Below are 27,567 nucleotides of genomic sequence, written 5' to 3' on the forward strand. Positions count from 1 at the left end.
AGCTACAAATACTGCAGCTGTTGACTTTTAAAATAAGGACACTTACCTGTCCAGGGCACCCGCAATGTCCTCACCTGAAGCCGACCCATCCCTCAGCTCCAGGGGCAGGCGCTGGCATCTTCAGTAAGGGAATCAGGAAGTGAAGCGCATGCGTGTGTCCCTGCTGTCTTCTGGTACCTGTGTGTCTCCCAGAAGACAGCGGGGGGGGGGGGCGGAAGAGGGGCCAAACATGGCGTAGTCCACTGCGTATTCTGCAGTGCTTTTTCGCCAGAAGTGGGAGCAATTACCTATATAACACAGGTATCTGCTCCCCCCCCCCGAAAGGTGCCAAATGTGACACCGGAGGGAGGGTAGAACCGGATCAGCGGAAGTTCCATTTCTGGGTTGAACTCCACTTTATGGTATCAACTAGGGTTACATACTTGAAATACAGAACAAGGATTTTGGGGCCACAAAAACAAACTTAAAAAGGGAAACTTACACATAGTTTACAGAAAGTTATACTTTCATGCCTGGGGTGATACTACCCTGGCACTCTAAATGAGGGGGTCACAATATTCTTGAAGTCATGGAACAATGGCATTCAGACACTTGGGGTCACTGAAGATTAATACGCTGACACATAGGGTTGCTTTACTAAAAGTGGAGAGTGCAAGGTCTGATGCAGTTATGCATGGTAGCCAATCAGCTTCTAACTTCAGCTTGTAGAACGACAAGACAATGATACACTTTCAAATACAAGGTATTCCTAGAACTTTAGATCACGTTGCTAATCATAACTCCTTAAGCAGGCAACATTTAAAACCTTTTTCTTTTTCTATGGTTACAAAAACATCTGTCAAATATGAAAAAAAAAACTGCTGCAGGTGTAAAGAGCAGACACTGAAAGTCAAAATTTACATATTAGCAATCATGCCATTAAGTCTTCTTAGGTAAAAACCTTTACATCTGAAGTTTAGTCAAAAAAGAATTTTGCTCCCATAACCGCAGTCACTCACTTACCCTTAATGAAATATATCCTCTGCCTATCATGATCCCGTAGAAATCTTCTGTGCCGTGGTGACAGGTCCTCTTGCTGCTGCTGAACTTCAAGTGTTAAAAGAGTTAATAGCTCTGAGCTTCTGTGAGCTGCAACAAAAAAGCTCTTGATGGTGGACTGCCCCTTCCTCCCTCTTCCTCCATTGATTACATCACATATGACATGGGGATTCTCGACCCCATTTAAAGAAAAGTAGACACCCAGGGACAGGAAGTGTGTTATTGGAAGAATGACCTGAGAGCTGGTAAGTTTCAATACATTACATTTTTGTTATTGGGTTAGGATACACTCTAAATTTATCACAACCAGTGACTTTACCAATAGAAGGTTGTATGGCTGATGCATGGTTTTGTGAAATCTATGCTTCCAATTGAGTCCATTCAGGCCCTTCAAAGAGCAAACAGATAATTTTCCTTCCCTCTTGGCTTCCAAACCAATTAAATACCCACTTTCTTCTTTCTCTTCCTCCTTAGTGCACCCTAAGTCTTCAGTTTAATCTGCTCCACTCTAGAGGTTAAACTTGAGTGAAATAGATTAGCAGTTAGAAACAACATTAGAATTTAAACAAAGGTAGTCTTGTTCTCTCAGAAACACAATTAACCTTTTGATCCAGAAATGGAAACTAATAAAATTTTACAGTTTGCTACAGAATCACTAACATGGTCATACCTACTTTTCATTCACTTTCCCTAGTAGCCTATATCAATACCTGCAGAACAAAAGCAGGTAAGGAGCAGACAGTCCAATGCAGCCTTTCTCAACCTTTTTACTGCAAAATAACCCTTGAAATAATGTTTAAGTCTGAGTGAACCCTTGCAAAAAACAATTCATTAGTGGGCATTGAAAAAATACCCCTTATGTTGGTGGCTAGTGGCAAGTATGTCCCCCTTACAGTGGTGGTCAGAGTGTCCTCCTTACATATAGCTAAAAAGATCTTTGGCTTCATGAAGCTGGCTTTGTTAGTGGCATTGAGCCACAACCAAATAGGAGGTCTATCCGCCACAGATCAAGGAACCCCTAGATCCAAAGTATATGCTGGACCTAGAGGAGATCTTTTTTCCCCTCAAAAATATTAGAGTTCCGTTTTGATAGGCTTATGCTCGGTCTACTGTGCACAGGCTCCTTTATGTTGGAAAAAAGAGATCTGGATGCCTTGAAACTGTGCCGTGTACAAAAGCATACACTAATCTCGCTCCATGCTGTAGAGTGTTCGTTCCCATTAACCCTTCTCCATGGCCTGAAGTAAAGACTTTGTTAGCTCCTTTATAAGATTCAAACTGCCTGTTTATTAAGTTACACACTGAGATAAAATCTCCCTTCAGTTCCCTTTATTATTCCAAAGAGAACAGTTTTTTAAACCCAGGGTTCCAGCCCTCAATTACATTAGCTAGGGAATTATTTGTACCTCGTACTTTATAAAGCCGTAAATAATTATAAAGGGTCATAAATCCTGCAGCCTAACAAGAATGGTGTTTTCTCTTTCTTTATAGGCAGCTGAATGGAAAGGAATCTAGGAGGTAATTCAACCATCTGTACAGTTGAGCCAAATTTAGACAGAATAAAGATATTTGTACTGAGTCCCAACCCCTCCCAACTCCAGTCTCCTCGGTCTCCTCATATTCTTAAGTACTTTTCTGATTAATACGCTGCTGTATTTGTTTGATGTTCTTAACAGCTCTGAATGCCAACAAAAGATATGTCAAGATTAAAAGATTGTACCGATACTTTTATTTATTTTTTTGAAAAACATTAATTAATTTCTGTTGAAAATAAAAGCTCTTTAGAAATGGGTCAATCCAGGAACCTGACTAAATTGAACTAATGCTATTAAAAAAAAAATATTAACTCGTTCAAAAGTACCCCTTAGGAAGCCATGTGAAGTAACACGTTTAATGGGAAACTAACTATAAGATTTAAAGTATAACTTTGTATAACTATGATTTACTATACCTATGGTTTTATTGTTGTCTGCACCCCAATTAGAAAGATTCCTTCCAGCTTCCTGTCTAGCAGCAACTGTTCCTAGGACAGGAAGTAATGGAACCCTCCCAAATTATGAGGGGAAGAATACTCAAGCAAGGTTTCAATCCTTCTCTACACTATCCAAAACAAAAGAGAAAAGGTGCCAAAAGCCACCTACCTTTGAAAAACAGCCAAAAAGTATTGGTATGGCTTCAATCTAACCACAGAGCCTTCATGTAAATCATGTGCTGAATGAAATATAATTTACTGCTCACGTGACCAGCTCAATGCTTTTAAAGTTTCTTTTGTTTTTTTTTTATAATTTCAACATCCGGACAGACCATATGACTGTAGCAGGCCAACTCTCCAGATTACCACACATTAAGTACCTATACATTGCTGGACTTTTTTGGCTTTCTTTATCTGGGAGGCCTTTTTTATTAAAGGGGGCTTCCAGATTCTAGGGATGAGCCCGATGTTCGACTGAAACATAAGTTCGAGTTGAACATGGGGTGTTTGCCGAATTTAGAACATTATGGAAATTTGAGCACCCATGGAACGCCCCATAATTGCAGTGCGAGATCGCAGTGCATTGACGGCTGCTGATTGGCCAAAGCATGCACCTGACCTGCATGCTTTGGCCAATCACAGCGTGCTCTGCTGTGAGAGCCAACCATGGCTCAGGGGGCTGAGTCCACGCCCCACACTATGTAAGGCTGCTCACATAGTGGCTGTACATAGGGTAATGAATGAGAGCAGCAAAATTACATTTCTAAAGGGAAAAATGTAATTTAAAACTGCTCGCAGCTGTAATGTATTGCCAAATCCTGATAATATATATAAAAATAATTGGAAAAAAATGGCGTGAGTCCCCCCCTTGTCCATTACCAGGTCCTTCAGGTCTGGTATGGTTTTACGGGGAACCCCATGCCAAAATAATAAAAAACCCTTATCCGAGCACGCAACCTGACAGGCCTGAACTGAACCAGGCCACATGCCCTCAACATGGGGATGGTGCTGTGAGGTACCCCCCAAAACACCTTGTCCCCATGTTGATGGGGGCAAGGTCCTCATCCCCACAACCTTTGCCCGGTGGTTGTGGAGGTCTGTGGGCGGGGGGCTTATCGGAATCACCCTTTAACAAGGGGCCCCTAAATCCTGCCCCCCTATGTGAATGGGTATCAGGTACATAGTACCCCTACACATTCACCAAAAAAAGTGTGAAAAAAGTCAAAATTATTTTTACCTATATTGCCGGGATCCGACAATACATTACAACCGCAAGCAGTTTTAAATTACATTTTTTCCTTTAGAAATGTCATTTTGCAGTGGTACTGTTATAAACATGGGGAAAATGCAATACTTTACAGGCAGACTAAGAAGAACCCCCAGGCACGATATTTAAAGGAATATTTCATTTTTATTGTTTCACTTTAAGCATTATTAAGATCACTGCTCCTGAAAAAACGACTGTTTTTAAAAAGTTTTTTTGCATTGATACATATCCCCTGGGGCAGGACCCGGGTCCGCAAAGACTTTTTATGGCAATAACTTTCATATAAGCCTTTAAAATTAACACTTTTGATTTTTCAAGTTCCTGTCCCATTGACTTTAACGGTGTTTGCGCAAATTTTTTGCCTGTTCGCATGTTCTGCTGCGAGCCGAACTGGGATGGGTTCGGCTCATCCCTACCAGATTCCATTAGATGGTATTCTATGCATGAAGGTAAAAAACCTTCTGTGTACAGCTCCCCCCAGCCCCCGTTATACTTACCTGAGCCCAAACTCGATGCAGCAATGTGCATAAGAGCAGCAGCTCTCTCCACTCTCTCCCTGCTCATTGGCTCAGACACAGCCAATGAGGAGAGAGCGGGGCTTGGGAATGAGCATGCACAAGTGCCCCCATAGCAAGTGGCTTGTTATGGGGGCACTCAGCAGCAGGGAGAATCCAGAAGCGCCATTGGGGGACCTGGGAAGAGGAGCATCAGGGCTGCTCCTTTAAAATAAAAAGCCTATGGAACACCTCCATCCTTTGTTGCAGAAAGGTAAATTTTCTATAGACCTGCTCTGGGGGGACAACGCAGTTCCTCTATTGATATAGTACAGAGAGTAAGAGTTGTCGTCTAAAGACAGGAAGTTGTGTTAATGGCAGGATCACCAGGTGAAAATAAAGTGAAAAAAATGAAAATGAATGCAGCCAACACATCTATGGATAGAAAAAAAAGCAATATAAAACATTTTTGTTCTTGGGTTTAGATACAATTTAATGTAATGTAATGTAGGTACTAGACATGTACACAGCCAAAAAATGTGTTCATTTTTGTTTTCGTTTCATTAGTTTATTTTTTTTTTCGTTTTTCAGGTCATTCGTTATGATCGCAATTCGTAAATTCGTCCATTCATAAATTCATACATTTGTACATTTGTACATTTGTAAATTCGTCCATTCGTCCATTCGTCCATTCGTGAATTCGTACATTCGTAAATTCGTACATTTGTAAATTCGAAATTTGAAAATCCAAAAACCCGAAAATTCGAAAATCTGAAATAGTAACTAACTATTAAATTATAGGTATTGTAATTTCCTTTCAAATTTGGCTGTCAGTGAACGTAACAAATACGAATTTATCCGAAGTTACGAATTATCCGAAATAACGAATGCTGCATCTAAACAAATGGAACGGAACAAATTAATAATAAATAATAATAATAAAAAGGTTTTATTATTATTATTTTTATTCATTATTATTAATTCATTACGTTCCATTCGTTTGGATACGGCATTCGTTATTTCGGATCATTCGTAACCTTCGGATAAATTTGTATGTGTTAGGTTCACTAACAGCCAAATTTGAAAGGAAATTACAATACCTATAATTTAATAGTTACTAGTAATAGTAGTTAAGTCATTATTAGTTAATTATTATTTCAGATTTCCGAATTTACAAATTTCTAAATTCACTAATTTACTAATGAACGAGTGTACATTCGTAAATTACAAATGTACGAATTTACGAATGTATGAATTTATGAATTTACAAATTTTTCGAATTTACAAATATTCGGAAAAATTCGTTAAACAGGTTTTCGTTAATTCGGATATTTCCGAATTAACAAATTTGTCGAAATTCGTTAAAAAACTAATTCGGAACGAAACGAATTGCACATGCCTAGTAAGTACACCGACATGTACGGTTAGACAGAAAGGTAAGAACAGCAGTATGATCTAGTTATGGATATTCTAAAGCTGTGGGCATATTTACAAAAAGCGATTAGCGTATCAATTTTCTGCTTCTCTTTAACTGGCTAATCAGCAGGTTGGGGGAGAGAGTTGATCAAGGAAATAAAAATTCAGTAACTATTTTTCCCTATAACCACCCAACAAAAGGGTAAGGACTATGATAAGAAAAATAACGATTCTGTCATTGCAAAAAATGTGGATCCCTTTACAATACTGATTCTCATCAGGACTTTCTGTTACTAGGCTGGAACAAGTAGGCATCTAAGGATTTTTAATTTTACTGTGATGTTCCTGATCTCCATACTACTTGTTCTATATTTGTAAGAAAAAAAAGTAGTCAAATTAAGGAAATTAACCTGGACACCGGCCAATCAATTGTCCATGTCTGGTTTCCTGAAGTATGTAATGGATGACATTCCAAAGTTGGATATTGGTGATGTGATAAATACAACGTACAAAGAAGAGCAAGGGTTTTATACATCATCTTCATCACAGGGCCTTATTCCTACCTTAGATATTCCATCAACCTTGGCACCTACATGTTAATTTGTCCTTGTAAAGTAGCCAAGTAAGGTTTAAGACAACATGGTGATTACCATAAAACAATAACTTGAAAGAGACCATAAACAACCTTCCCCATGTATCTAATGGAACACAAAAGAACTCAGAACATAGATTAATTCCAAACGTAGCTCCACACACAACTCTATGAACTGAAACTAAGAAAGTATTGAAGTCAACACTAGCAATCTTCATATTTCTCTTTTGGCAGGTTTACTTCTTTTCTCTTCAGAAAAGCCCATATAAGCTGATCACGTTCTGTCAAGAAAAAAATGTAGATTAAATGTGGCTTTTTAAGGCACATACCGAAAAAAATACTGACAAATTATCATTGCAAACACTAAAGACAGTAACACTAATTTCTATCTTTTGTGCTTTGTTCATGCTAGGAAATATGGAAAGCTATGGATTTCATGGCATATCTGCCTGGCCAGGCGCACACACAGACCCCGGCAGTTTTATGAGCTTGCAGTGTTCTGTTGTATTCCGAATTTTGCAATAAACAAATATCATTTTCTCTTAGAATCTGCAGACTGTAGATAGAATGATGCCGCTTTGTGGATGAATCTTTCAAATGCTGCATTTGCAGAAGCACATTAAATTTGTTTACTAACAGGCCAAAAACTTAGTTCAGCGAGAAAAGTGACAGGATCCATTAAAGGGTAAGTACACCTTCCAGACAAATCTGTGTACGTTACCAAGAAAACACCTGTACACCTTACCTTTCCTCATCAAATTACCAGAAACAAGCACAAACCTAAGATGCAGAGAAAAAGAATTCCTGGCCTGGCTGTATTTTGTTTATATAATCAGGGGCTTCAGTATTTTTCTAAGAGGAGCACATACAGGTGGGATTCAATAAAGTGGCAGCACCACTTTTTGGCATTAATCCCGTTTGTTAATGTATTAAGCCAAATTCATGAAGCATTTGCAACCCCTTTGGTTCTGACAGCAACACGTGCACCAAATGCAGGTAGGTCTGTAATGCACCACTTTTACATTGTGCCGCATTGAATGCACCACTTTTACATTGTGTCACATTCAATGCTCCAAAATGTAAAAGTGAAGCTAATTAAGACGACCCTCTTTTGACGTACAGAGAGAAAAACTGGCTATGACAGATTTTGTTAAAGTGTCTTTGGGGTATTCTAAAAGGGGTGCAGCATGAACCAAATTCAAGTACAAACTCTAGAGAAGTATATGAATTTGGCGCATTCTTCACCACTTTTAGAATGCATGAGATACACTTTCTCTAAATCTGCCTGCGTCAGTCTTTATAAATTCCAGGGACGGTGTATTGCAATTTAATGCAAATTTTAGTTTTCAATTTCATTTTACATTTTTCCAAACTATATCTTATTTGAGCAAAATTTGGCCAACAGCTGACCAAAACCATTGGCATTGATATGAATTTAGCTACCTCTTAGCAGTTATAAAGGCGTCCACTTATCTAGGAAGCCTTTCTGCAAGGTTTGAGAGGCATCTGTGAGAATTTTTTTGACATAGAGCTTTTGTATCATCAAACACTGATGTTGGATGGGAAGATCTAGCTTGCAGACAGCATTCAAATTCAACTCAAAGTTGTTCAGTAGGGCTGAGGTTGAGGTTTTGTGCAGGTCACCTATCTTCACAACAGGCCAAATTCTGTAACTGTAATGGAGGAACATTTTGTATTTTGGGATGTCAGTAAAGTAGAACTCCAGCCACACCTTTTAAACTTTTGAAAGAGTAGAGAAAGATTAAATTGTGTGTCAAGTTTTTTTTTCTGTCTGGGTTCTTATTGAGAATTCCCCAAATTTCCTGTCCTGAGAACAAGGTTACCACTTGGAAAATAAATAAAGGGGAATATCTGCAATAGGGGTACAGCCGCAATGAAGAAAAACCTTTTTGTTTTTTAAAGTAGATGTGTACTTAAAGTACATGTGTTCAGTATAACTGTAAGTTTTAACCAAATCACTGTATATTATAAACAACTGTGATTTTTTAAAATAAACTACTTGTTTTAACTTATTTTCATCCTTTGTTGCATCTTAATCTCCTGTGGCCTACAACTTCCCTTTTACATGCACTCCAGAAATAGATACATAACATTTCTCAGACTGGGTTTTTTGATGATGACAGCAGTGGACTATGCTTGCATTACAACCGCTAATTTAATGCAGGAGTCAATGGGAGACAAAAACATAGTATTGTCTACTTGTTATAGGAAGTACCTAAACAAGAATCTTCATGACAGGATCAATAGATATTATTTTAATGAAAGCTGCAGATTTAAAAATATTGAAAACAACTTTAATATTACATTAACATGTTAAAGCTTCTATGAGATTCCAGTGCTTGGATTCATGTTTATTTTAAATGGAGGACAGCAAGACCTTATTTTAGGTTTCTATTGCTGATTCTATCTCCACCAGAGAGGAAAATATTCCCATCAGGGCTCCTGGGATCAGTAAAGGCCTGACAGAATTTCTAACTCTCCCTGACCAAGCCTAAAAGCTAATAAAGAGTTTAGGCAGTAGTTATACTTTAATAAGATTTTACAATAAAAGACAGCCTATGAAATCACCAAGTAAAGCTGGCAATGCCCCTGGTAGCTTAGAGTACCTAGTAGAAGGAACAAGAAGGGTTTTGTAGTCACAACCTATAGTCGTGATTAGCTAGGTTGTGTTCTGTCCCGAGGCTGATAATTGAAGGTATTCAAAATATTTGTTTGTACTCATCATGAAATAAATGAAGAGAGCTGTACAATGAGGAGCTCTTCAACCACATAACCCCTCAATTGTAGATTAAAGCTCCTGTTTATCAGAAACTTGCCCAGTGAATCTTTCTTAAACACGTTGCTATATAAATATCTTATCTTATCCCAGACTCTATGTTCTCCTAATGATAAAATGATGATGGATGGTACTTAATGCTACAGAGACGATCATTAAGGTGGTTTGAAGAGGCAGCTATCACTCACTCATTATAATCTTACTTCTACCGCTGCTAATTAAAGGCAACTTATTTATGTATCCTGTCTGCTTCTAAAATCTTTGAGGTTCCCAATAATTATATTTGCTTCCTATTTTTTAATGACATACCATACCTTGCAAACAACCTCTACATCTTTATACAGTATCAAGTAGCCTTTTTTATATTGTTGAGTCATGCCTTAAACTGTTTTCCTTTCACAATAAAAGTGATCATTTATGGTCAGGTTAGATGGTTAGATTGAATTCTTCAGAGTTTTAAGTATCAGATTTCATGACCCTGTCAGACCATTAAAGCCCTTGGGGAAAAGTTTGGTATGGGGGAAGATATGACTTTCTTCCCCTCCCTCCCTCCCTTCCTTCCTTCCTTCCTTCCTTCCTTCCTTCCTTCCTTCCTTCCTTCCTTCCTTCCTTCCTTCCTTCCTTCCTTCCTTCCTTCCTTCCTTCTTTCCCACAGTGGCAATTAAGTGGTCAATCACCAGGACTAATGTGGGGAAAAGAATTGGATCAATATCCCTGTATATGCCAGTGGCACAGAGCTTATGGGCTAATAAGTGAACCTGCCACTTTTCCTTAAATGAGGAAATTAGATGTTAATTTTAATATATAATTGCTTTATTTATACCTGTGCATGTGTCTCTGCCATGTGTCTCAAACCAAAGAAATACAAAAAGGAGCACCAGAATAAAATTAAAAGAGAGTCCAAGACAATTGTAATTCTTGGTAAAAAAGAAAAAAAAGTCGTATAAAAACATCCAACACTTTTCAGGGGCAACACTACACTCCGTTCAGCAGGGCTCAACACAGGATAAAACTTGGCTCTAGACTTGATGTCACAGATCTATATTAGAACTAGTATTAAATTCTCCCCTTGGTGTAAACTTGACAGCAGTTGCTGAGCAGCAACCCAACTGTTGGGTGCCTATTGGAGGAAGCATTGCTATGTGGGAGTTATTCAGTTTGTTTTCAGTTTTTCTTCATTTGGCTACACTTGCAAGTCCAAAGGTTCTTTTGTTCTGTATGTGTCTGTCTGTGTGTAGGTGTTTCTCCATTTCTTAGAGGATATTCAGACCCTGGTGCCTCTGCTATGTGCAGTTTGAGCTCAGGGACATCTCCTTCCTCTGCACCATCATCAGTACTCTCATTGAAACCAGAAGTGCTTGGTACCTTACAGTTCCAGATTTATTTAGTGTAGCCGGAGATCTGTCTTATTGTTTACCTCCCTCAGAAAAGCCTAAATTGCAATTCTCAGGGCTACCTTTATGTAATGGATACGTTCTTGTCTATACATGAAAAGGTTCGAATAACAAAAGGCAAATACAAATACTAAAAGTCCAAAGAACAGGAGTAAGGCAATGGCATGAAAGCTACATGTCACATTCTTTATGCTGGGCACCCCTACAGTCAATTCACAAGTGGTCATCAATTGCTGTCTTTTGGCAAATAAACCAGTCTCTACATAAGCATTCATAGAGAAGCGGAGCTGTTTAGCTAACGTTCTTTTTTTCCTAGGGAAGGATGCTTCCAGTCTGTTGCATTCACTGTATGCTTATTGCGTGCTAAACAGTTTCACTCAGCATACTTTATATTGCTGATCTTCTTGGAGCTGTATCAGAAAGGATAAGTGTTTAGGATGAAATAAATGGTGTGGTTTATGTGAGAAGTAGAAAAAAAAAGAAAAAAAAGAAAGAATAAATGTGCCTGCTGCTGCCAGTCTGTGGATCCTGCAGTCTGACAGAAGAATCTCTCTGCCAATTAGCAGAATTACCAAGTCTTAGAAGTACTGCAGCCCTGTGTTCGCCTGCCAAGGCTCTCCAAATGCTAAACCTGGGGCGAGAGACCAGGGATTCAGCTGAGCCGCACCAGCTAGGCTGCTATGAAGGAGCAAGACTTACCGTCTGTAAACTCTTTCATATCTAAGATGGTTCCCTGGCAGCAGTTGCATCAGTATGGCTCCTGGCTGCTTGGAGGGAACCAGCCATATTGTGAGTTCATAATGCAGTACCATTTCACGGGGTGTATACAAACTTAAATTCTCAACTTTATAAACAACACTCCACTCATTCATATCCTCAAAACACTGATGTATTATTTCCAGTACTTTCAAATATATGACTCTGGGCATGCGACCATGACAGACTTGAACTACATGTGTAAGAACTGTTTTCTTGTCAAGATTTGTTATTTCTACGCACACCTGGGCACCTCTACCAGTCAACATAGACAGTAAGTCAACCTTCACTAGAGCATCACCATTTTCTAAGTCAAGAACACACCTCGAATATACTGATTAGGCAATAGGGAGCAGCAGAACACCAGCATTGCTCCACCATCTCACAGCTTTAGGCCTCCCCCACATGGCTGGGTAGCTGTCGTAATTCCTGCAGCCGATTCTTGTCATAGGAATCCGGCAGCCACAGCTACCCGGCCATGTAAAAGAGACCTTACAGGATGCAGATATCAAGACTAATTAGCCTAGAAAACATTGCCAAATAACTATTACAAATATAGCTTTACCCTGATACAATTGTGGTTTTCTGGTTTTTTTCCAGTGCTGGAATTGGCTATGGCCTTACTCTCCGAAGCAGTGCTAGTTTCAAGGTGGCTGCCTCACTGGGCATCATGCTATAGAGGTAAGCTATGCCCCCAGAGGTAGCACAGCTTTTGGAAATCAATTTAGCACCTAGCCTTGTGGCAAAAAAAAAATGGACCTGATCTGTAACCTCTATAAAACTGTCAGATGTGTTTTTATTAATAAGACCTGGAATCATTATTATTATTAAAATGAAAGTGTTTGTTTTAACTGACTTTTATCCAATGTGTATGGGCAACTTTAGCCTAGAAAACATTGCCTTGTGTCTCTAACGTGACTAAATGTCATGCTGCCAGGATGGAAAAATAAAAAAAATCATTATACAAGCTCTTCTATTGATCCCAACTGGATTCAGGGCCTTAAAGGGGCTTTCTTATAAAAACAAGAACACAAAGAAAGCCTTACAATAGATTTAAAGACAAACCTTTTTTTCTAATTTTGGTTAAAGTAAGGAAGGAATTATTGTCTGTTTCTTTTTGCCATACATGCCCCACTAAGGAGGTTTTCCTTCAGTTCCTGTCCTATAGAAAAAAAACTGAAAGTGAGAGGAACTAACCCAAAGTGAGAGAATCACCAGGGTCAGCTGAACTATTGTCCCTATTGGACTATTTCCTGTCTATTACTGTTCTGGTTACAACCCAAAATTTGGGATTTTGTTTCACATTTAGTCTTGGTGACAACAGTAAACAGGACAAATAGATAGGGTCAATATCCCTAATGGGGGCACAAACAGCAATACAAACCATTCTAATCCCTCTCCAGTTTATACAAAACTACAAAAGAAAAGTTTTGACTTTAATTATACTAAAAAAAAACTAAAAACTGGAGCACTTCTGATCAGTCCAACAGCCTTGGGGAATTAGGGAATCTGAATGAGGAAATACAGTATATATATATACATATGTAAAGTCATGCACTTGGGGGCTAAAATATGAATGTAATTCGCTAGGGAAAAAAACCTCTGGGGAAACCGAGAATGGAAAAGGATCTGGGGGTCCTAGTGGATGACAGACTCAGCAACAGCATGCAATGCCAAGCTGCGGCAAGCAAGTCTAGCAGACTATTAGCATGTATTAAAAAGAGTATTTACTCAAGAGATAAAACTATAATACTACCACTTTAAAAAAACCCTGCTTTGGAGCACCTTGAGTATGCCATCTAAAACTGGTCACCGGTTCTTGGGAGGGCTGTGCTGGAACTGGAGAGAATCCAGAAAAGAGCAACAAAGCTAATAAGGAGGAGACATGATCACAATATACAAATTTCTAAATGGTGATTCTAGCATAGTGAGAAAACTATTCAGTCTCAGGTCTTAAGAAGACAGGTGGGCCACTAAATGAAGTTGGATGAGAAGTGGTTTAACCTTAAAGGAGAAGTGCTTTAAGTAAAAAAAAACAAACATGCATGCTTATCTATATGGCTGCAGCATCAGTCCGATGCTGCAGCTGTCCTCCGCAAAAGTAAGTTCACTACTGTAATCCACATGAGAAGTATGACAATGCTTCTCTTTTAAACGACATAAGGGGTTCTTTACTGTTAGAGTGGTAAAGATGTGGAACCCCCTTCCACAGTTGGCGGTTTCAGCAGGAAGTGTCAATAATTAAAAAAACAAAACTTTTAGATGGGCATATTAGTGACATACACACATACACACTCAGACTCATGCTGAACTAGATAGAATGGTGTCTTTATTCAACCTTACCAAATATATGCTGTGTATATATGTATATATATATATATATATATATATATATATATATATATATATATATATATATAAATATAAACACAGACACACACACACTACTTCAGGTGACTTACAGTCAGCAGCTTAGGGGTAATAATGGGACTTGTAGTTCTTCTATAGCATGCAGAAAGGACTAGATTGTGCTTCCCTTCATGGAAAAGTGTTAGTAAACTATTTTTAAAATTCTTAAAGATTTTTCCTCCCCCTTCAACAACAGCAGACATTTCAGTGGGCTGATCCATAATTCGTGAAGAATACTCAGTATATACCTCACGTTCTCTTGGAGGTGACAATAAACGTGCACAGGGGACAACCTTTGTTGTATTCCCAGGCATCCCTCCCCTCTCCTCTTGCAGTTCCCATTGCACAAGTGTTTGCATTCAGGCGGCTTGCTTGCCATATCTCTAGCAGATAACCCTGGAATCAAGGGAAATAGAAGGAGTGACAAGGCCGTCAAAAGGAGATTCCGCTCAGCACTTGATCTTTTGATCGGTTTCTCAGCAGACTTAGCTGTGACCTTTAAAAGTTATCTCATTCAGAATGGAGTCCAAGAAGTGTTCCAAATAGAATGGCTTTCCATGAGATTGTGCACACTTCCGGATGGAGAATGCAGTACTTTTAAAATATTCAGAGCGTGCATACACCCCTTGCCTGCCAGACTGTGCAGAAGTAGTGAGTAGCTAATTTTTATGAACTAAAACAATTACAGTTGATTCACAGTAAATATTTTTCATTTTCTATCTTCTGACACTATGTAATAAGTAAAACCCCATTTTACCTTCTCCACAATTTTCATAATTCTTTCCTCCTTAAAGAGGAACTTTGCCTTAGAAAGGGAAAGGTATAGAAAATGGGTTTTTGAATGGTAGCCCCCATGGTTGAGAAAAAACAAATATGTACACCAATCATAATTATAAAGATAAAAAAGTTTATTTATTGATACATTTAGTGTTCATAAAAAAGAGGCAAAAGGGGCACCTAAAACCCAAATATATGTAGAGAACACATCACAAAAGTAACAGATATGATATCACATAACTTGTAAGGGATCTGCCATGTTTTGTGGGCATTACCGCTTCTTCAAGGCTTAATCCTCCATATGTAAATCACAAAACATTTATATAATTGGATGTGTTCCAGTGCGGGTGTTCCCGGAGACCGTGTTGGTGTTTGGCAATCAGAGGTGTCAATCACCCGGGCCAGACACAAGGAAGGGTTTTGTGTATGCTCCGGCGGCTGCACAGCCATCACCTTTCTTCGGGATGAAGGCGGTTCAGGGAAGGACACGGCGTCTTTGAGAAGAATCCTAATGACCTGCTTCAGTCTGGGATTAATTGCTATCGGGAAGACGTCTCTTATCACAAGATTTATGTATGACAGTTTTGACAACACATATCAGGCTACAATTGGAATAGACTTTCTGTCAAAGACAATGTACTTAGAAGACAGAACAGTCAGACTGCAACTCTGGGACACCGCTGGTCAAGAGAGGTTCCGTAGCCTCATCCCAAGCTACATCTGAGACTCTACTGTGGCTGTGGTAGTTTATGACATCACAAATCTGAATTCCTTCCATCAAACATCCAAATGGATTGACGATGTGAGAACAGAAAGAGGAAGTGATGTCATAATAATGCTTGTTGGAAACAAAACAGATCTGGCAGATAAAAGGCAGATCACCATAGAAGAAGGGGAGCAACGGGCAAAGGAGCTCAATGTCATGTTTATTGAAACTAGTGCCAAAACAGGATACAATGTTAAACAGCTATTTCGCCAAGTGGCTTCTGCCCTGCCGGGGATGGAGTGTACAGAGGAGAAAAGCAAGGATGGCATGATTGACATTAAACTTGATAAACCTAAAGAACCGCAAGTAACTGATGCTGGGTGCTCCTGCTAATACGCAGCGCGTGACAGGTGAGCTGCCAGAGGCCGTGTGCTTAGCCCCGAGATGCTTCCTATTGGTTAGCCTGGAAAAACAAACATTTGGAAACCACATCCAGAGAATGTCAAGATCCTCCACTGCTCCTGACTTCTCCCACCTCCCTGGAGACCTTGTTTGCTTTTTTGTCTTTTTTTTTGCCTTTTGGCTCTTGTGTTGGTCTTGAGTCTTCTACTCTCTCTTCTACCAGAGTCCTTCCATAATTGTTACTCATTGCACTTTTATTCCACATTGTCTCTTCTTTCTGTCCCTCTTGTGCTCACATCCCCAGGTCCTTATATATGCACCTTGTTATAAACAATTACATGTACAGAATCACTCCCTTACTACCGAGTGTCTAGACGTAGATAGTACCTGTACACCGAGTGATTTATTCTATGCCAACTGGTGAAAGCCAAGAGTACTCCAAATGGATTTGATTTAAATATGCACATGTAAATCCCTTCATTCACCAAGCTTACTCTAACTTAATTTTTACAATTTTAGATCAAATATACTTTCTCTTCCCTCAGTTCCCTGTGATAACAAATACCTCCCTACACATACAACCTAGCCCCCAACACACCTCAGAAGAGAAAGGAAATCCTGACTCTAAATGCTGTTATTAACATTTTATTTTTATTTCCAGTTTTTGTTGTAATATATGTATAATTGTACTTTATTAAAATTGCCAAAAACGAAAAAAAAAAAAAAAAAATTGGATGTGTTCAGGCTAAGGGGAGACCAAGAAAAGAGAAGACACTCCACATCACTGATATGGAGCATATATGAAACTTGGTCGACATGTACGTACATAGAGGGGTGGCAAAAACACATTGGTTCAAGCTCTAGTGGGTTAAAGGCGAGCTAGGAGTGCAGATCTAGATACAACATGAATCAGAATTGATGCACCCCAAAACAGGAAGTATTCGAATGAATATCTGATCTGTCACATATGGACCGATCTGCACTAATACCCAAGGCATCAAAGAGGCTCCACAGGAGGTATGTGTCTGGGTCTCCCGAGAGCCCACTAGTCCAGCTAGTAAATAAACTTTTTTATCTTTATAATTAGGATTGGTGTACATATATGTTTTATCACAACCATGGGGACTATCATTTAAAGGTCCATTTTCTACAATACCTTTCCTTTTCTAACATATGCCGAGCTGGTGTCTGCTAGGTGTGGAATGTGTGGAACATGTCTATTAGGCCTTCACTCTAACAAACTTCCATCAGGAACTTTGCCTTACAATGTAATAAAATCAAAGTTAGCAGCTACAAATATCATAGCTTATGACTTTTAAGAAACAAACATTTACCAGCCCATGAAGTTCATTGCTGGTACAAACCAATTCTTCCCAGGGCTTCCAATCTTTGGTGCCGCCATTTTGGATTTGTGAGCCAGCTACGACTTCCTGATGTCTCCCAGCCATCGCCATGCTGCACATGCACAGGATGCAGCAGTATATGAGGACTGATCCTGCAGCCTCCTGGGACTTGTGACATGTCCCAGGTGGCTGCAGGTGGGCCAAGCGGATCTCATGCTTGCCTAGGATAGGGTTAATGAAGTCAGAACGAGTGCCACTAAAAAAAAATTACTTGCTCACCAAAAAACAAAAATATATTCTTCTATGTAACAGGCTGGGGTGGAGGGAGAAGGTGAGGATTCATTTCATTTTTGGGCGAAGGTTGGAATTTTTATGCACCTACATTGTGGGGAGAAACCTAACACCATGAAAATGGAGAGTAGTAGTAGTAGAGTAACAGATCCCTTACTAACTATTTTACATTAAAGCTGGGTATACAAACACCGAAATATGTGTGTTCCACTCTCACTTCAACAGAAGTCGGTCTAAACGGTTTGTCCGGGAAAGCAGAAATTGATCAGCAGCTGCCGCCAATTGGGTAATTGCTGCAGCGCTGATCTGTGTATTGTGATGGAGGGGGGAGTTCCCGCTGTCAGAATACAGTGTTATTGTATGAATGTGGGAAGCTGTCAGTTTTTTTTCATTATACCCACTAGTTGAATAAAAAAAAAACTGCTGATGTATAGCCACCTAAACAATATTTTTGCTTTTGTGGGGGTGTAAGGACTCCATGCTGTGTAGCTAAAGCAGGGTATACACAGACATTTTTTTTTGTTCAACTAGCGGGTTGAATGAAAAGAAAACTCACAGATCCACACAAGCGATGTGGATGCAGAGATCTCCCCTGCCGTGCTATTGTATTCTGACAGGCTGGATTTGTTATTTGATTTTTTATTAGATTTTTTATTTTTATCAGAAATATCGGTAGAGGACAATTTCATGTATTTTAAATGCAACTATGAGGGGCTGCAATTGTTTTGTTTCATATACAGCAGAACTTGAGGGTCAGTGCTAGGAGCAGATCAGGTGTAATGCACTGGATATATGCTGACAGGCAACATAATGACAGGTGAAGTGAGCAGAAGGGTGACCTCATTAAATTTCTTCTGCTCCTTCACTGTCCAAATAACAAGAAACGTGTTTCTTGACCAAGCTGTCCTGTTTTCCCTTGTGCAGTGGAGGTCAAGGCGCTGACTATGCTCTCCAGCAGGGTATCTTGAACATAAGCTTGGCTGCAGCAGAGAATTACAAATCCATTAGCTTATGAAACAGCTGGAGTTTAGTTGTAGGCAGTGTGGTAGCTATGACTAAATACAACCCCTTTAGAAATATAGCATTGTTTAAACTGAGGCAAAAAGGTCACTCCTTGTATTCCTGTGCACTTACTTTGCTGCAAAACTACAGGTGCACTTAGCAGCAGACATGTGCCTGGCTTGTTATATAGTGCTCAACCACTTGAAGAGCGAAATGAGAAACCCATCTGTATCTCCACTGGAGTTTTTTGTACCAAGGGCGTAATATGTCTGCATTTTAGGGCCTGTTTGTTAAAAGTCAAAATGATGCTGTAACTAATTAGGAGAGAAAACATTTACAGCAGCTGATCTTTTAACTAAGCAAATCTTTTCCCTGCCTGAATAGGAACTTAACCTTGCCGTCCCTCAAAGAATCCCTTATCTCTGTCTTCAAATAAAATAAAATAAACCTTTACTAGTGCAGAGTTCAGCTTTGTCTTGGTTAAAGCCTAAAGTGTTACTAAACCCACAGCAGTAAAATTAGTCTGTATATGCAGTAAAACATGCTTGTTATACTCACTGTGGAACCTAAGGGGTTAATCCTCTGCATTGCTTAAAAAGGCTGTTTGATCCTGTCTTCTCTGATCCTCCCCTTCTTCCACTGTCCCCAATCAATCTCCTGATAGAACTGAGAAGCAGCACATGCTCAGTTTGGTGTATATTGCTAGAGAGTTTTTTTTTCTTTTCTTGGGAGAGTGCTTGTGATCAGCACAGGGCCAATTAGCACTATCCAGACGGAGGTCAGAGGTCCTGCAGCCTTATAGGACAGTCAGAGCAGAATGAAAACTCCTCCTACAAGCTTTAACCAGACACTGATATAAGTCACATGATTGCTATATACTTCTGATGAAAAAAGATATTTAGCATTTTATATTTACTAAAACTGTTGCATTTCCATGTTCTGTGTACTGTGGGAGATCAGATATCGTGAATACAGGGTCCTGGGTTTAGTAACACTTTAAAGTGACTGTAAACAATCACCTTGTAACACAACCCATTCAGTTTAAAATATAAATGAAGAGCAAAACATTTTTGTATACAGGTGCATCTCAAAAAATTAGAATATTGAAAAAAGTTAATTTATTTCAGTGATTCAATTCAAAAAGTGAAACTCATATATTATATAGATTAATTACACACAGAGTGATGTATTTCAAGCATTTCTTTCTTTTAATTTTGATGATTATGGCTTACAGCTAGTGAAAACGCGAAATTCAGTATTTCAGAAAATTAGAATATTACATAAGACCAATAAAAAAAGGATTTTTAATACAGAAATTATCACTGTCTGACTGTGGAAACTTCACACTGGTCCTCATGCAACGTAGATTCCGTGCCTCTCCACTCTTCCTCCAGACTCTGGGACCTTGATTTCCAAATGAAATGCTAAATTTTCCACAGTCAGTAATGATTTGGTGAGCCATGTCATCTGCTGGTGTCGGTCCACTGTGTTTTATCAAGTCCAAAGTCAGTGCAGCCCTCTACCAGGAAATTCTAGAGCACTTCATGATTCCCTCTACTGACCAGCTTTCATTTCATTTTCCGGCAGGACTTGGCACCTACCCACACTGTCAAAAATACCAATACTTGAGATCATGGTATCACTGCGCTTGATTGGCCAGCAAACTCACCTGACCTAAACCCCATAGAGAATCTGTGGGGTATTGTCAAGAGGAAGATGAGAGACACCAGACCCAACAATGCAGATGAGCTGTAGGCAGCTATCAAAGCAAAAAGAAAAAAAGCACCCAGTACTAGTGTCTGGGTAAGGGGTTACTAAAGCAAAGCTATCTAGTAGTCAATCATTAATTAGCGGAGTTGCCGGAGGTTGAGTAATTCACTTTATTTGGATAGTTAAAAAACATTAAACATTAGGCAACACACTTAATTAAAATATTGGTAAGTTAAACGCAGTAGGACAAAAAAAAAAAAAAAAAAAAAAAAAAAAAAAAAAAAAAAAAAAAAAAAAAAGGCCCTATTACTGCGATAATGGTTGGTAATAAACCTGACACAACAAACAAAAAAACGCACTAAACAAAACAAAAACAATACATACAACGGATGACAACGCCCGGGCGCCGTAAGGATTTTGCTGGTAGCCGGCTGGTAACGAATAATCAATTTGTGTAACCCGTTAGGTATCTAATATTATGATACTAGTATTCGCAATTGGCCAAAAAATACCAGTCAGCAACGAGAAAAATCCTTTTGAGGATGGGTGGGAATGGTGGTGGGGGAACAAGATAGGTGGTTATTAGGTACTACCAGCTTCACATAAAGTGCTAAGCACTGAATTTATAGAGCTGTGGGTAAAAATTAATAAGCAGTAGTAGTCCACATGTGGTGATCAAATCCTGGGGATGTTAGTAAAAGGCTTGTTGAAAAAGAAGCGGTAAAGGAGTGGTTGGCCTTTGAGCAGTTTAGGTAAAAGACATTAATATTGACATGGTAGGTAAAGAGTATTCTCAAAATATGTAAAGTTATGAAATCTACCAGACTTGGCTCAGGTGAATGAAGGTATTAACACTTTACCATTAGTTGCATCAGTTGTCCTCTGAGATCCACTCAGGATTGTTCATTCACAAGTACTGTCCACCTGGTGAGAAGGAGAGCTGGTAAGGAGATATGACTCCGGTATAGACAGCATCGGCTGGAGGGACAGCGGGATCGTGATTTGTAAAGCCGCGGTCACTACCTCCTGGTCAGATCGCTGTTAGGGTGGCCGCCTGCTGATGAAAGTCCACCGGCTCCTTGTATTCCTCCTAGGGGCTTGAATCCATCGCCAGTTGGTAGGAGAAATCAGGTGAACGCAGATGCCGGATTAGCATCAGAGGGATGGGCTGGTCGGAGCAATCAGCTGTCAGCAACTACCTGACGCTTCGTCTCGTCTCCTGAGTCTCACACACACTCACTATGCCCGGCGCCCGCGGCGTGTCGGCGTTGATGACGTCAACGCGTTTCGCTATGCCGATAGCGTAGCTTCTTCTCGGACGACTGCAGGGCTGGTGAGGACGCTCCTCTTGTATCGTCGGCTGCGATCAATCACCGCCCTGTTGCTAAAGTTTTGACACAAGTGAATCTCAATCACATTTGTGTGTTGCTGTCAGGAAAGTTACATATGTTGTTTGTTTGGGGAAAAAATAAATGAAATAAACTATAGGAGTAAGAGTTTTTTTCTAATTTTGATGGTTCATTGAAAAAATTATACGTTTCAAGTAGTGACAAATACCTAACCTAATGTGGTGTCATAAAAGGAAGGAAAACAAGAGGAAAAGGGGAACACAACAAAAAACGAACAAACTAATAAAACTAGAATTTGGTTAATAATGCCGCATATTAAGTGAGTATAGAAATGAAATTAAATTAAAAAAGGGGGATATTAAATACTGGTACTGATATAGGGCTTCCTAAATATTAACAGATGACTGTACTTTGATATTTGCGGCCATATCGGTGTTTTGTTCATGTGTAGTGTTGATGCACTCACATGGATGGAATGATAACACTAAGTCATAATGCAAAGTTATTGTTTAGGTGGGTAGAAAGGGCTGAAAGTTTAATTCAGTGTTTAGCCCTGCCGGAACTAGCGACTTTAGGCGGTATACCCACCATTTTTCTTTTTGAAGTAATATGCGATCGAAATCGCCACGTCTGGGGGGTAATTTCAGGGCGTAAATGCCTTTAACCGTCATCCCACGCGAATTGCTCCCATGGAATTTGGCAAAATGCTTTGCCAAGGGTTTCTCAGGGATTTTTGTTTTATCATTAATTTCTCGCAGATGTTCCCCGATGCGAATTTTTAGTTGTCTTTTTGTTTTTCCAATGTAAATTTTAGGGCATGGGCATGTAATCATGTAGATTAATCGAGATGTAGAGCAATTGATTAGATCATGAATTTTAAAAGATCCCTTTCCATACGCGTCGGTAAAGGTGGAAGTTCTGTGTACATAGGGGCAAATTTGACACCTATTACACGGATACATACCAATAGTTCGCGGATAGTCAGACAGCCATGAATTTTCAGATTTTCGCGTAAATTCTGACTGTATCAGCATGTCCCCTAGATTTTTAGCCCGTCGGGCAACCATCTGGGGAGAGGTACCTACTATCGTGCCCAAACCTGGTGAATTTGTGAGCAGACCCCAGTGTTTCTCTAGAATGGACCGAATGTCATTCCATTGAGAGCCGAAGGTGGTAATTAATCTAACTGGGTCGTCAGTTTTTGGTTTAGGTAAGTCCGAGTTGTGAGTTGACTCGGTTAGGAGTAGGCTCTGACGGTTCCGAGTCGACGCCTTCCACCTAGCTCGCTTAATTTGACGATGTGAGTAGCCCCGCTCTCTAAAGCGTGTATAGAGATCCTGGCTTTCCCTTCGGTAGTCACTAGCTTTTGAACAGTTTCGTTTAAGACGTAGAAATTGACCTACCGGAATTCCATTTATTACCCAGTGGGGATGATGGCTGGTGGCACTCAGAAAGGTATTTGCCGCCGTTTCTTTGCGGAAAGTTGAAGTATGGAGTTGTCCATTCTCAAAGTGAATTTGCAGATCAAGAAAGGACAATTTCTTTTGGCTGTAAGAGTATGTCAAGTGTATGTTGAATGTATTATCATTCAGCTTGTTGATAAACTCCAACATTTTAGTCTGGGTGCCCCGCCAAATCATGAAAATATCATCTATGTACCGTAACCAGGCGTGAACGTGGTCACGGTACATAGACGAAGGGAAAACCATCGTCTCCTCCCAGAAGCTCAGGTGAAGGCACGCGTATGAGGGTGCCCAAGCTGCTCCCATAGACGTGCCTCGAATTTGCTGATAATAGACCGCCAAAAATTGGAAGTAATTATTCCCCAACATAAATCTTAGGAGGTCAACCAGAAATTCATTTTGTGGTCCTGATTGGGGGTAAAGAGTATTCAGAAAGGTCTCAACTGCTCTAATCCCATGCTCATGGGGTATTGAGGTATATAATGACTCGACGTCAATGCCGACGAGCCAAATTTCGCCCAGCTGGTCAAGATTTTGAAATTCCGTTAGTTTGGCCAAGACATGGCGTGTGTCTTGTACAAAGGATTTTTGGCCAGTGACCATGTCCTTCAACAGGAGGTCAAGATACCTACCAATACGTTCAAAGGGGCCTTGACAGGCCGATACTATCGGTCTTCCCGGTGGATCTTTCAGGTTTTTATGCAGTTTGGGAATTACGTAAAAGGTAGGTGTGTTGAACTCCTGAACTGAAAGATACTGATATTCACGCATGGTCAATAGTCCCTCGTCCCTGGCAAAAGTGAGTATCCGATTAAGTTCTTGAATTAACATAGGAAAAGGATTGTGGTCCAATCTACGATAGGTAGTATCATCATTTAGTAATTTCTTTGCCATTTTTTCATAATGTGTGTCATCCAAGATGACCACATTGCCCCCTTTGTCGCTGTTTTTAATGACTATGTTTTTCCTCTTTTTAAGGTCATCGAGGGCGATTCTTTCGCCTTCGGTTAAGTTATCCATGCCTCTTTTGTTCCAATTTACTTTCTCGAGATCGGTTTGAACCATCTCAAGAAAGAGGCTTAGCCACTTGTGTTTGGACAGAGGGGGCATTTTTTGTGATTTGATTTTTAAATCAACCTTTCGTTTGGTTAATGTATTGGCCTCATCACTATATCCTAGATTTTCATCTAGTAAAGAGTTTAAAATATCGAGAACTTGTTGATCATCTGAATCAACAATGGGATTGGAAGTCGCACCTTTGCCGTCATATAGGGACCGTAAAAAGACCTTTCTCAGAAATAGAGAAATGTCCTTATATACGGTAAACTCATCCATGGTGGATGTTGGTGAAAAGGACATACCCTTCGTGAGGAGACTAAGATGATCCGGACTTAAATTATGGCTGGATAAATTGACCACCTTCAGGTCATTTGGCTCATGTTGTGTACTCAGAGGGGGTTGCATGATTAATGTCTTTTTTGACTTCTCGTGTATGTGCGGTCGCCTGATGCTTTGATCTGTTTTTGTTTCTGAGAGCTTGTTTTGTTTTTTTGTGTCGGAGGCGGGGTTTGTAGGGTATTTGACTCCGCCCCCCTTTGTTCTAAAAAAGTGACGGACCTTGTTGTTTCATCTTCAGAATCAGTATGTGATTTATCTCGACGTTGTTTGGATTGTTGGCGTTGGCCCCTCCCTCTAGATCGACTACGGCCACGCCGTATGGTCAAGTCAAATATCTCATCTTTTTCAAAATCTGAGATATCCCGTTTAAATTTACTTTGTTTTATTATTTTGAGATTTAATTGGGTCTTTTCTATGTCTTTTTTGAGAGTGTCGTTTTGTTTAGTAAATTCGTCAAGATGTTTAAATGCCTCCAATCCTCGAGCACTTTCCTCTATTTGGGCCTGAATTTCTATCAACTGTGCCTTTTCCTCTTCAACTATGAGCCCCATCACAGCCATGCCGTGGTTGATACATAGTTCTTTCCATTTGGGTAGAAAACTTTCAGTATGTAGGTGTTCCGCTGGTATAGTTCGATCGCGTAATCCCCTTGGGACAATCCTGTGCGCTATATATGTTTCTAGTGAGGTTACGTCCCATTTTCTATTCAAGTGTTTTATTAACAGTTTTTTGTGTTCCTTGAATTTATTTCTGATCTCATCCTCTTGTTTGGTAACTTGTGGGGTGTCACTCTGAAAAGCAACCTGGGCTTCCATAACACCTCAGCAATGCTGATCGCCTCCATGCCACGTCGCATTGATGCAGTAATTCATGCAAGGAGCCCCAACCAAGTATTGAGTGCATACTATACTGTACATGGACATACTTTTTAGTAGATTTTTTCAGATTTTTGATGCTGAAAGCGGTACAATTATTTTGCATGGAAATTTGGCGTTTTATATTGTAGGCCTGTAATTCTTAGGAATAACTCACTTAAATCTGTCCAAACAAGAGTCTAGTAGACATCCCGGGTATGATAAAGTTTGAAAAACGAAATCATAAATTATAATATAATAAATAACTATAAATAATTATAACAAATAATAATATAATAATAATAAAAATTATTCAATAATGTAATCAAATCAAAAACACTGAAATTTGCTCAGTTGCAGAATTGTCGCTGTCATTACTTTCAGTGTTTGATAACGAATTTCCCCACAAATCACTATCGCTCAATCCTGCAAGTGTTCTAATTTATTATCGCTGTTTTCTAGCTGGTCTACAACCACTTTTGATGTAAAGGGACGGTTTTGGTTGCTATGGACAATCTCCAGTTTCCAGGCAGAAACAACAGTTTTTATAATATAAAACTGCATGCAGGACACTGGGCAGACCACTAGGGACAAAGGGGATGTGTAATTGTTTGATACAGTACTGTAATCTGTAAGATTACATTATACTGTATCTGTACTGTGTGTTTTACTTTTTGGCGCCGAACTCCGTCCCCGTGTGTCGCAACGCTCACAGGGAACAGAGCTCGGCACTGTGAATCGAGCGAGACACGGCGGCTCGCAGATCACAGCGGAGAGACATCGCAGGATCCTGGGGACAAGGTAAGTATCCTCTACAAGGATCCTGCGATGCGATCCCGAGTTTGGCTCGGGGTTACCGCTTTTGGTATTGAAAATCCACCCCGAGCCAGACTCGGGAATACCGCTGGGGGGGTTAAAAAATCCTTTTTTTATTGGTCTTATGTAATATTCTAATTTTCTGAGATACTGAATTTTGGGTTTTCACTAGCTGTAAGCCATAATCATCACAATGAATAGAAAGACATGCTTGAAATATATCACTCTGTGTGTACTGCATCTATATAAAATACATGAGTTTTACTTTTTGAATTGAATTACTGAAATACATTTACTTTTTGATGATATGCTAATTTTATGAGATACACCTGTAGATATAAAAAAAATTATAAATAAAGTTTTTTTCCTTTTTTATAAGTGATTACATTCACAGGACAGCTTCCTAGTGAATGGCTGTGCAGTGGGGGGGGGGGGGGGGTATCAGGATAAGTCTGATCATTGGCGGAGAGTACAATGAGTTCCCAGCATTGTTAGAGAACTGACCATGGTGGGCTCTCCTGCTTAGTGTGGTCAGTTTTTAATAGGAAAGCAGAGGGACTGGCAGGATCGCCAGTGATTTCACACACAGGAAGCGATATAAAGAGAACAGGAGACTTTCTCATACAAGTATATGGTACTTGTCTGCGGAACCTAGCAAAGACCCTGGAGCATGTTCGTGCATGCATCAGATCCCCCACTCATTCACCAACATACCACTGCTCTCTGCCAGTTCTTTAGCATAGACCGTGCAGTGCGTGTGCACATTTGGGAGATTTTGCAAAGTGCTCCTGGCATGTGTATGTGGCACACCCTTGAAGGCCATTTACGAGATCTTGCGTATGCATAAGAGACCCGTGCAGGGCAGCCATCAGAAATTGCAGGGCCCCTTATACAGCTTTAGGCCTGCCCCCCCCAGCCTGACCACCAACATTCCCCAGGGTCTCCACCCACTGGCCGTCCCACCAAATCTACCCACTAGCCCTCCCACCAAGTCCTTCAGTGCCTCAGCCCCCCTCACACCTGTACGCTCTCAGCCCCCTTCACACCTGTACGCTCTCAGCCCCCTCACCCCTGTACGCTCCCAGCCCCCCTTACACCTGTAAGCTCCCAGCCCCCCTTACACCTGTACGCTCTCAGCCCTCTCACAACTGTATGCTCTCTGCCCCCTCACACCTGTACGCTCTCAGCCCCCCTCACACCTGTACGCTCTCTGCCCCCTCACACCTGTATGCTCTCTGCCCCCCTCACACCTGTACACTCTCAGCCCCCTCACCCCTGTACGCTCCCAGCCCCCCTCACACCTGTACGCTCTCAGCCCCCT

At 40.1% G+C, this 27,567-nt stretch overlaps 1 protein-coding gene and 1 pseudogene across 2 annotated transcripts in view; both read left to right on the plus strand.

Annotated features, from left to right (window-relative positions):
• LRRTM4 (leucine rich repeat transmembrane neuronal 4) overlaps positions 1 to 27,567 on the plus strand; it is a 1,026,134-nt gene that overhangs the window by 796,447 nt on the left and 202,120 nt on the right. The window lies entirely within an intron of this gene.
• LOC141132995 (ras-related protein Rab-6B-like) lies at positions 15,409 to 16,223 on the plus strand (annotated as a pseudogene).

Source organism: Aquarana catesbeiana, linkage group LG03, assembly GCF_042186555.1.
Source record: "Aquarana catesbeiana isolate 2022-GZ linkage group LG03, ASM4218655v1, whole genome shotgun sequence".
NCBI lineage: Eukaryota > Metazoa > Chordata > Amphibia > Anura > Ranidae > Aquarana > Aquarana catesbeiana.